The sequence below is a fragment of the Crinia signifera genome, chromosome 1 (genome assembly GCF_055691185.1).
Source record: "Crinia signifera chromosome 1, ASM5569118v1, whole genome shotgun sequence".
Classification (NCBI taxonomy): Eukaryota; Metazoa; Chordata; class Amphibia; order Anura; family Myobatrachidae; genus Crinia; species Crinia signifera.
The window spans coordinates 10078411-10089751 of NC_139217.1; the positions used below are offsets into that span (position 1 = coordinate 10078411).

Here is an 11341-nt window from a genome sequence, read left to right on the forward strand (position 1 = left end):
TTTGTTACCTGCATCCCATTCTGTTACCTGTCGCCAGCACCTGTTGCCGGGATACAGCTTTCAACATTCCCGGTAGCTTTACCAAATACTATTACAGACTTTGTGTCATCCTCTGTGCCAGTTTCCTTTTGTACAATAAACATAATTCATCTTATCCACACGCCTTCAGTCTCAGTTTCCATTGGTAGTCAGCTAACCACCAAGATCACACCTGGTTTCCAATCCCCAGTCGTGACAGAATGCACAAGCCCATGGACTTGGCTAGTGACTTTAAAGTGGTTATGCAAAATCTGACATCAATACCAATGGGAACCTGCAAAGAAAAATACATGGTGCAGATGCACACTCCATATTATTAATCAATAATAGAGGCTCTTGGTATATTAATTGGCCAAGAAATATTTGCCCACCAACCATCTTCACGGTGGCCTCATTTCTGGTGGGTCCCTAATACTAAGTTTGAATCTGGGGCGCGGAACCCCAAAAAGGTTGGCATAGGCAAGTCACCCCAGGGCAGCACACAAGTGAAAAACTAAGCTAAAGGTGTATTAATAAGAAAGTAGCAGAAGCTAGAGGTTAAAAAGTGAAGTGCTAGAAAGTAGGTCTTATATTGTGCCTCCAGTTTGCAGTCTGGCTACCAGGGACCAAGCTGGTAAAATAATATTGACTGGCCTATGCCAACCTTTTTGCAGAACTACAAGTCCCAGCATGATAGCACCTCATGTATCTTGGGTGTGCATTCTAAGATCCCCCCCCCCCCCAAATAAGCTAATATTGTGTACACCTGTACACCTGAAGGTTGGGACTCCTTCAACTTAGAGTAGCACCCCACCCACCTGATTTGAATATTATTTTACCAGCTTGGTCCCTGGTAGCCACAGACTGCAAACTGGAAGCACAATATAGGTAAGACCTAAAATTGACATTTATTGCTAGTCTTGGGGATGGATTTGGGGCGCGGCTCCCCTTGGGTTGGTGTGGCTGAGTTGCTTTCGGGGTGGCACACCCTAACATTTATTTAGCACTATTTATTTCCCACTAATATATTATACTTTCTAGCACTTCACTTTTTAACCTCTAGCTTCTGCTACTTTCTTATTAATACACCTTTAGCTTAGTTTTTCACTTGTGTGCTGCCCTGGGGTGACTGGCCTATGCCAACCTTTTCGGGGTTCCGCGCCCCAGATTCAAACTTAGTATTAGGGACCCACCAGAAATGAGGCCACCGTGAAGCTGGTTGGTGGGCAAATATTTCTTGGCCAATTAATATACCAAGAGCCTCTATTATTGATTAATAATATGGAGTGTGCATCTGCACCATGTATTTTTCTTTGCAGAACTACAAGTCCCAGCATGATAGCACCTCATGTATCTTGGGTGTGCATTCTAAGATCCCCCCCCCCCCCCCCCCCAATAAATCAATGGGAACCTACCACCACTCACTTATTCAGCTACAAGAACTCTTGGCAAAAAAAATTCCTATAATTTCTACATCACTAAGTTACACTCCTGAGGTTGTGAAGCCCACCAGTTACAGTTCCAAATTGAAAGGAGCCTCAGTTACAGTGCCGGTGAAATCTGAAAGGCCTTCCAACCTTCAAAGTGAAATCCCTGTCCAGGGCAAGCGGAGGTCCCAGCTTTCAGAATCTGAACGCCAAAGACGCAGGTTACTCCATTTATGTTTCTACTGTGGTAATCCAGACCACTTCATTGAAAATTGTTGCCTCCGCAAGCCCAAGAACAAAGTGACTCTGACCACATCCAGTCTTCAGCTTCAAGTAGCCCCAGGTAGGGGTCTTCTGTCTCCAGCCCCGGGTGGGGGTCTTCCGTCTCCAGCCCCGAGTGGGGGTCTTCCGTCTCCAGCCCCGAGTGCGGGTCTTCCGTCTCCAGCCCCGAGTGGGGGTCTTCCGTCTCCAGCCCCGAGTGGGGGTCTTCCGTCTCCAGCCCCGAGTGGGGGTCTTCCGTCTCCAGCCCCGAGTGGGGGTCCAGAGCCCCGAGTGGGGGTCTTCCGTCTCCAGCCCCGAGTGGGGGTCTTCCGTCTCCAGCCCCGAGTGGGGGTCTTCCATCTCCAACCCCGAGTGGGGGTCCAGAGCCCCGAGTGGGGGTCTGCAGTCTTCAGCCCCGAGTGGGGGTCCGCAGTCTTTAGCCCCAAGAGGGTGTCTGCAGTCTTCAGCCCCAAGAGGGGGTACGCAGTCTTCAGCCCCAAGAGGGGGTCCGCAGTCTTCAGCCCTGTAACGATCAGATCAGGTGATCGATCAAATTAACGTATGCCTCCTGTTATGATTATCTGTTCGATCAATGTATGTCCGATATTGTTGTAAAGGTATGTCTCCTGTGAGTATTGGAATCAGGACAGGTCTTTTATTATGTGGGTAAACTGTAGGTGACTCTGGTTTGAGTTTGAGGCCTGTATTCCCTCAGTTTGACATCTGTGGACTCCTCTGGAGTTAGGATGTAAGATAAAGATCTGAGACCCCTCATAAACCAGATGGGGGGGAGAGCAATAGTGTCCAGCCAACAGGCCAAAGTTGCTCTGGCCCTCCACTAAATTACCTCTTATCACTTGAGGAATGTATAAAATCTACTTCAAAGCAGGGACAAATTCTTTATGGGAAAGATCCTATATCTAGGGACCTTCACTAGGCTCAGCAAGGGAATGGTTAAAAATCCCAAGGGTGGGAGGGATGAGGGAGGCTGCAGATAAAACCTCTGTACCTTGGGATAGTCAGTGGTCACTACCTGGGGGTCTAGCAAACAGGCTGTAAGCGACCAGAGATTTCTTGTGGAGAACCCCCCCACCTCAGGATTGGTACTTAAGTGTTAGATACGGTACTGTCACTTTTATTTTATTTCTGAAATTGCATTTAACCTTGTGTGTACTTTTAAAATCAGTGTAATATTTTGTAACTATTTTCTAAAGCTCTGTAGTATTTCTAGGAATAAATAATACATAATACATATTCTCAGTCCTGGTTCTGTGTTCTTACAACTCATTAGCCTCAGAAGAGAACGCTCCAGCGTGTTACCATTTGTATATTGTATTGTGTGGTCAGGTGCGAGCCAAGCCGCCCCTTGCGCAGTTTCAAGCGCTAAAATCGGGTTTTGGCTGGTGGCAGTGTACCTCAAGTAAATGACCCGAGAGTCCAAAGTGAACCCCAGTCACGGCCGGAGCTGCTCAGATTGACGTATCGGAGCAGGGGACCGGTGGGTCAGTGACATTTGGCGGCAAGCTGTGGGGTGGAGAATTCATTTTTCTCTTTAAGAACTTAAGTGAGTGTGGGTAGAATTTTGTGAGAAATACCCACATCACCAGAATCAGAACTCAGAGCTTTACTATAGTTTTAAAAGTCACACAGTGGATGCAATTTCTGTTCCCTCCCTTCTCTTCTTTTTCTTTCCTATCATTTTATTTGAAAAGTGTGAGACTCAGGATGGCTGATTACCAGCAGATGAGGAGAGATGACCTGGCGGTCGTGTGTTTTCAGAGGAATATCCCTTGGTCTGGCCAGAGTAGAAAACGTTTGATTCAGGCACTAGTGGATGCCGATCGGACTCTAGCTGCTGGAGGAAACCAGTCCATGGACAATCCTACCCCAGGGGCTCAGTCTGCACTGGACAGTACAATGCCGCGCCAGGGTTAAACCCTTCTGCTGGACCCAGCAAGTCTACACTGCAGAGCGACCTTCTAGCTGCTAGCAGGCAAATTAAGAATGTGAACCCCGTATTCGCTTTGCAGCTGGTGCAGCACTGCCAAGCCATTGTCGACAGAGAGGCTGCGGAGCACAAAGCCACTGTGTGTAGACAGAGAGGCTGCGGAGCGCAAAGCCAGACGAGAGGCTGAGGTTGCTGAGTGGAAAGCCGTACGAGAGGCTGAGGAGCGCCAAGCCATACGAGAGGCTGAGGCTGCAGAGCGTCAGGCCGAGCGTGAGTACCAGTTGGAACTGGTGAGGCTCGGAGGGCTGATCGCTGTTGGTGAACCAGTGGAGGATGATACAGGGCATCATGATGGCGAACCTTTACGTGAGACTTTATCTGCCGTGGCTACTGAGTTAGCAGGAGATGGGCTTCGTACTGAACTTTTACTGTCTGCGGAAGTAAATAATGTGTTGGATCATGGTGTGGACTCTGTTATCAATCATGGGGAGCCTAACAAGGGACAGAGGTCCCAAATGACCGCTGACGCGAATTTCACCGGACCGCGTCATGCACAGTTCCCTGTCTTGGAAGCAGACAGAGGAAGCCAAATGAGTGTCAGCTTGGATGTGAGTAATGAGCTGGCCCTGGACACTACAGCTGATGCTCGCTCAGAGAGCTGACATCTCTGCTAGTACCAAGTAGACTGTAGGATGTGTGGCAATCACGGAGGTTGCGGAGTACCAATCCCCTACGGCACCGGAGGAGTCCAGTGTGTATATTGACCCAGTGGAGGATGATGATATGTTTACCCTAATGAGCACAGAGGAACTAACGGAAGAATGCCAGCTGCAAGGTATCTCCTGCCACAACCATACTCGTGGGGAGATGATCACGCAGCTCACCCAGGCCAGGGATGATGAGTGCAATGCCTTCAGCCAGTATTGTGCAGCATTTCGTTTCTGGGGTCCATCTGCATCTCCTTGGGTGCTGCTGAGAGAACTGGGACAATGTTACAAATTTGCGCAGCAGGAGGTCGATGCTTGGAGAAAGCTGTATACCCCATTTTGGAGAGATCAGTGCCGCCGGGTAGGTGCAGAGTGGCGTCGCCTACAACAGCTGCTGTTTCCAGCTCTGGAAGCAATGTTCCAGTTTAAACGGTTGGGAGAAGCAGAAGCTGAGGATGTCAGCAGCTTGCTCTCACCAGGGGTGCCCTACCAGGTACCTCTGCCTACTACAGTCATCATGGAACCTGCTCATGAGACCTCACATTACAAGGCCCAGTTTAAAGTGCTGGAAGATGTGAGCAGCATGTTCCCACCAGTTGCTCCAGATTTGTTGCCGGAAGAGGCTGACTGCATAGTGAAAGTATGCAGGGAAGAGACTATGTCGGAAATAGGAATGGGACTTTCTGACGGTATGCACACAAGTATGTGTGGGACTACTGATGTGGGACTTTTATTAACTCCACACATATCTGTCAATGTTGTCCCCACTGTCGCTAACCCTTCTGAACCATATGATGCATCTCAGGTAGTATGTAACCATGCTGAACATTGCAATGTGGTTATTTTGTGTGAAGCCCCTGGGATGATCTGTGATAGTGCCGTACCTTCGGTGGAGGTGGAGGGTGAGTTAGAGACAGGTATAGTGGGTAATCCTTGCCAGTTTGTGGGGTTAAATGAATGCCCTAATCTAGTTGGGAATGAGACACCATCACTCACCAGTGGTAGGAGTGCTGCTGGTGATGTCATTCATGTTGCTGAGCTAGAAGTTAACCCTGTTCCTCCAGTGATGTCTGGTTGTGACATGGTGCCAAGGGACGCTAACTGCACAAATGGGGCAGATCTGAGTTGGTTGCAGGCAGAGCATGTACCTGCCAAGAAGTTAATGGTGACAACATGCTCAGATAACCCCATTCTTGCTCAGAGACAATGGGATCCAGATATAGAAGTTTTGCCACAGTGCAATTATAAGCCAACAGGATGGGCCTCATGTGTTGTGGAAGATGCACAGGCTAATTTGCAGGTATTGCAGGATGTCTCCCCAGGTTATGAAATTAGTTACTGTTGATAATGTGAGGTCTTGCGCTACTGTGGGAAATGTGGTACCAGGTATAATAAGTGACCCGGTGGGTCCTGTGTGCACTGTAGACCTGTCAGATAGGGAGAGAGTGTCCCTTACTGCAGCTTTCCCCCTAAACCCCCCTCCTTACTGTAGCCACACAAACACAGATACAGGAACACAGCAGGGGTTCCCTCCAGACACTGAGAATCCTCCAGAGAGTGCATTTTTCCAGCGTCACTGGATAACGGATGCCTCTCCTGAGAACCTCAGTGGCACCACCCCAGCCACAGAACCTGCGGGTCTGGGAGGGAAGGTCAGGCTCAGGAAGGTGTCCTGGACTGCCATGGAAAGCTTGGCTTTCCACGCAGAACTGAGATGCAACCCTGCACAGGCTGCCCCATACCTGGGAAGTGGGAAAGATACCCCTGGGTACAGTGAGAGGGTTGTTTCAGGAATAGAGCCAGTGGCTAGTAGGGAAGCTGCTGTGTGTAACCAGAAGGATGGGAGGGCCCGCGAAGCACAGGTAAACTCAGCTCCATTAACCTCGGAAAGGCTGAGCTTGGATGTTCCCAAGACAGGGGACAATGACCTGCTGGTATTCCCCCTTGCAGAAACGTGCCCCCCTTCACAATTCACACACACAGACACAGAGAGCGAATCTCCTCACAAAAGGATGAGGTGTGAGGTGTTGAGTGAGTGGACCATCCCCCCAGTGAAGGGGAGGGGGGGTCAGTCAGCTCAGGAGAGGTGCTGGGAAGACATTTTTAAGTTTGTATATAGTGCTGGGAGAATGCCCCACACCTGTGGTATAGTTAAACGTGCCGAGTTACGAGTACCAGGGGGATGGCCATTTGGGGTGTGGCGGAATGGTCTGGTACTGATCTCAGTGAGTAAGGCCAAACTGCCAGCTGCAGGGGAGAATCTGTGTCCAGGAGTTCGACGCACAGCTGTGGTGGGCTGTGTCAATACCAGCCGGGATGGACACAGCTCCCACTATATCAGTGTTCTCACAGACTATGGGTTCAAGGACACCTGTGTACTTTTAGTTTGCCGTCTCCTGCAAGAGGGACAGGGACTATGCCCATTGCCCACCCTAGCCACGGCTATGGCGTCCGGTGATCCCATGACAGACGTCAAGTATAAGAAAGTGTTTGTACAAATTCAGCAGAATCAGTGGCAGTCTGTCTCAGCACATAGACCACTGCTACCCGTCCAGGTGATGTAGTTAATAGCGCACTGATGAGACGGTGACGTGGGTCACCGCCTCTGTGCGCCATTTTAAAAGGGGGAGGTGAAACGATCAGATCAGGTGATCGATCAAATTAACGTATGCCTCCTGTTATGATTATCTGTTCGATCAATGTATGTCCGATATTGTTGTAAAGGTATGTCTCCTGTGAGTATTGGAATCAGGACAGGTCTTTTATTATGTGGGTAAACTGTAGGTGACCCTGGTTTGAGTTTGAGGCCTGTATTCCCTCAGTTTGACATCTGTGGACTCCTCTGGAGTTAGGATGCAAGATAAAGATCTGAGACCCCTCATAAACCAGATTGGGGGGGGGGGGGAGAGCAATAGTGTCCAGCCAACAGGCCAAAGTTGCTCTGGCCCTCCACTAAATTACCTCTTATCACTTGAGGAATGTATAAAATCTACTTCAAAGCAGGGACAAATTCTTTATGGGAAAGATCCTATATCTAGGGACCTTCACTAGGCTCAGCAAGGGAATGGTTAAAAATCCCAAGGGTGGGAGGGATGAGGGAGGCTGCAGATAAAACCTCTGTACCTTGGGATAGTCAGTGGTCACTACCTGGGGGTCTAGCAAACAGGCTGTAAGCGACCAGAGATTTCTTGTGGAGAACCCCCCCACGTCAGGATTGGTACTTAAGTGTTAGATACGGTTCTGTAATTTTTCCCTTTTATTTTATTTCTGAAATTGCATTTAACCTTGCGTGTACTTTTAAAATCAGTGCAATATGTTGTAACTATTTTCTAAAGCTCTGTAGTATTTCTAGGAATAAATAATACATATTCTCAGTCCTGGTTCTGTGTTCTTACGACTCATTAGCCTCAGAAGAGAACGCTCCAGCGTGTTACCATTTGTATATTGTATTATTATTATTATAATTTTATTTATAAGGCGCCACAAGTGTTTCGCAGCGCCGTACAAAGGAACAATACAGGGAGACAAAACTTGGCATAACATTGAATAAATAACAAAAATACAGTACAAATAAAGAGCACCACAGTTCAATACACATTACAGCTGAAATGTAAGTAGTTAGGACCCAATCAACATACAACTAGAGGCTTGAGGCCAATGATGGAGATGAGTATGCAGACGAAGATGGTCACTGAGTGTTGGAGTAAAGGAGAGCTGTGAGTGAAATGTGAAGAGAAGTGGGCTTTGACAACAGGAGGGAAGAGTATTGTGTGGTCAGGTGCGAGCCAAGCCGCCCCTTGCGCAGTTTCAAGCGCTAAAATCAGGTTTTGGCTGGTGGCAGTGTACCTCAAGTAAAGGACCCAAGAGTCCAAAGTGAACCCCAGTCACGGCCGGAGCTGCTCAGATTGACGTATCGGAGCAGGCGACCGGTGGGTCCGTGACAAGCCCCAAGAGGGGGTCCACAGTCTTCAGCCCCAAGAGGGGGTCAACAGTCTTTAGCCCAAAGAGGGGGTCCGCAGTCTTCAGCCCCAAGAGGGGGTCCGCAATCCTGAGTCCACTCCGGTTCCAGCCAGTTCAAGTACCTCCAATGATCCGGTTCCTGCCATCCGTCAGAAGGTTCGTTCAGTCCCAGCCGATTCCGACACCTCTGGACCTCATCCGGTCTCAACCGTCAGTCCAGAGTCCACTCCGGTATCAGCCGGTTCAAGTACCTCCATTGATGATCCGGTTCCAGCCGTCAGGAGGCTCATTCGGTTCCAGCCAATTCAGACACCTCTGGACCTCATCCGGTCCCAACCGTCCGTCCACAGTCCACTCCGGTCCCAGCCGGTTCAAGTACCTCCAATGATGATCCGGTTCCAGACGTCAGTCAGGAGGCTCATTTGGTTCCAGCCGATTCTGACATCTCTGGACCTCATCCGGTCTCAACCGTCTGACCAGAGTCGATGCCGGTCCAAGCCGGTTCAAGCATCTTCAGTGATCATCTGGTCCCATCTGTCAATCCAGAGACCCTGCCGGTCCCAGCCGGTTCAAGTACCACCAGATGTCCTCCAGTTCCAGCCGGTCCAAGCTTGTCTACTTCCAAGTCAATACCATCCTGCCCAGAGACTTTTGCAAACCTGCCTGATCCTGATAATTCCAGCCAGTCTTCTATTGTCTCTCACTCTGTTGAACAAACAGTTGGCACTCCAGAGACTCTTACTTTGATGGAGATTTAGTTCAGCTACGCATTATCGTACGCCAACTCCTCTCTGAAATGGAGTCAATTCCATCAACAAATTATACTTCTAGTAATGCAGTCCGACATCTCCTTTGTTTTTTCAGAGACAAAGCCTTGGATTGGGCTAGTCCCATTATAGAAGCCAACGATCCCATCTTGTATGATCTTCCTGCATTTCTAAAATCAGTTCAACAAGAATTTGCTACAAAACATTTATACTTGATATCGTTTTTACACTGCCACAAACAGGAGATAACACCCCTGATAGCTCAAAACCCCCTTTTACTAACGCCTTGGAAGGTCTGGCACCTCACGAGAAATAAACATAATCTGAACTGCCATCACTCCTTATTTTTACCACTAGTGGCGAACACTGAATTTCAAAATGGTCAGGCATTACAACCTTTCCAGTCGTGGAAAAGTAAAGGGATTATGCACGTTAAGGCCATAAACGAAGCAGCAACAGCCCCCCTGAAGTTTCATGACATAGTAGAAAAATACACACTCCCTCGATCACAGGCTCTAGCCATATACCAAGCCCAACATTACGCAAGTTCAGTTCTTAAATACCTTTCATCTACCGATAAGACTAATGCCTTAGACACGCTCCTATTTAGGCCAACCTCAGGCAGAAGAGCCATTTCGACCTACTACCAACTATTACACACCCCTATTGCTTTAGACACTATACAAACAGGAATTTCCACGTGGACGCAATGGTTACCTCTCCCCACATAGACGTTGCGCTATGGGCATCACTGAGGCCGACACATGCCCGAAGTGTGGCAGCTCGGGGGCAACATTCAAACACTGCATGTGGGATTGTCCTCTCATATTTTGTTTTTGGAGACAGGTGCAGGGATTCCCTGTAACTTATTTATTGAATAGCCTTCCATTGACAGCGGAATGGGTTTTGCTGGGAGCATTTCCTCCCAATACACCGATATTACCTGATAGTAAAAAGATGATGCTCATAATCTCAGCTGTAGCCCGTAAATGTGTTTTGCATCAGTGGATCCATGCGGACCCTCCATCCATCCAATTATTCAGGGCTAAACTCTTTCATATCTTTCATATGGAATGGATAGAGACATCCCTCCAGAAGGAAGAACGCACAGAAAACTTCTTTCGTATTTGGGAGTGTTTTATTGATTCTCTATCAAACGATTTTAAAATACAGATCAATAGGTGTTTTAGATCTACACAATGGTATGAAACCAGAAATCTCTTGGGGGGCGCTCCTATAGACCTTCCAGCAGACCAATGATGGGTTCTGGGACTTGAGAGGCCTGTGGACCGCGTTCATCCACAATGCTATCGCCTGTGTACATGGTAAAGGAAAGAATAGAAATTGTAATGTATGTTATCGTAACCCAATTTAACATAATTTATTTTTGTTGTAACAAATACAAATATATTTTACGGATTGTAATATTATGATGCTCAATCCTGAATAAAAATAATTTGGAAAAAAAAAAAGAATTTGCTACAAAACAAGCTGGTTCACAGTCTTCCCAAAAGTCTAAATTTATGGAACTAAATTATATGGCTCTGTCTTCTTCCAAAGATTCCTCAAAGTTTTCTGCTGAATATCCCAATTCTTCAAGGTCTGTACCCATGAGCTTAGGAGTTGGCTGTGTTTCATTGGGCCTTATTCTAGCTCACTCTTTCTGACAAAATCCTTCTTAGACGGACAAAACCATGTGCACTGCAGGTGGGGCAGATGTAACTTGTGCAGAGAGAATTAGATTTGGGTGCGGTTTTACTTCAAAGTGAGATCTATATTGCAGTGTAAAAATAAAGCAGCCAGTATTTACCCTGCACTGAAACAAAAAAACTCACCCAAATCTAATTCTCTGTGCACATTTTACATCTGCCCCCCTGCAGTGCACATGGTTTTGTCCATCTAAGAAGGATTTTGTCAGAACGAGTGAACTAGAATAAAGCCCATTGTCTCATCCTCAAGTGGAACCTTCTGCGCTACCTTGTCCCAGCAAATCTTCAGAAACTTCCAACCAAAGTAAAGACATGGATTCTGATTCCGAGTATGATGAGGATTATGACTCTACCCCTTTCCTTGAAAATCCTGTTTCATCTTGCCATGTCTTACCTCTGAGAAAAATTCAGTTGGATGGAGCCCCTGGCTATCGTACAAGATGTAACTTGAGCCTTAGTGGAATCCTAGCCTCAAGGGCCCGATCTTCCCATCTCTCAGTTCCAGTCAAACATACTTTAGTGAACAACGATGAATATGATTCCA

At 47.7% G+C, this 11341-nt stretch overlaps 1 protein-coding gene across 3 annotated transcripts in view; it reads right to left on the reverse strand.

The window, feature by feature from the left end:
• LOC146060553 (uncharacterized) overlaps nt 1-11341 on the reverse strand; it is a 335594-nt gene that overhangs the window by 156499 nt on the left and 167754 nt on the right. The gene's annotated exons all lie outside the window — the stretch shown is intronic.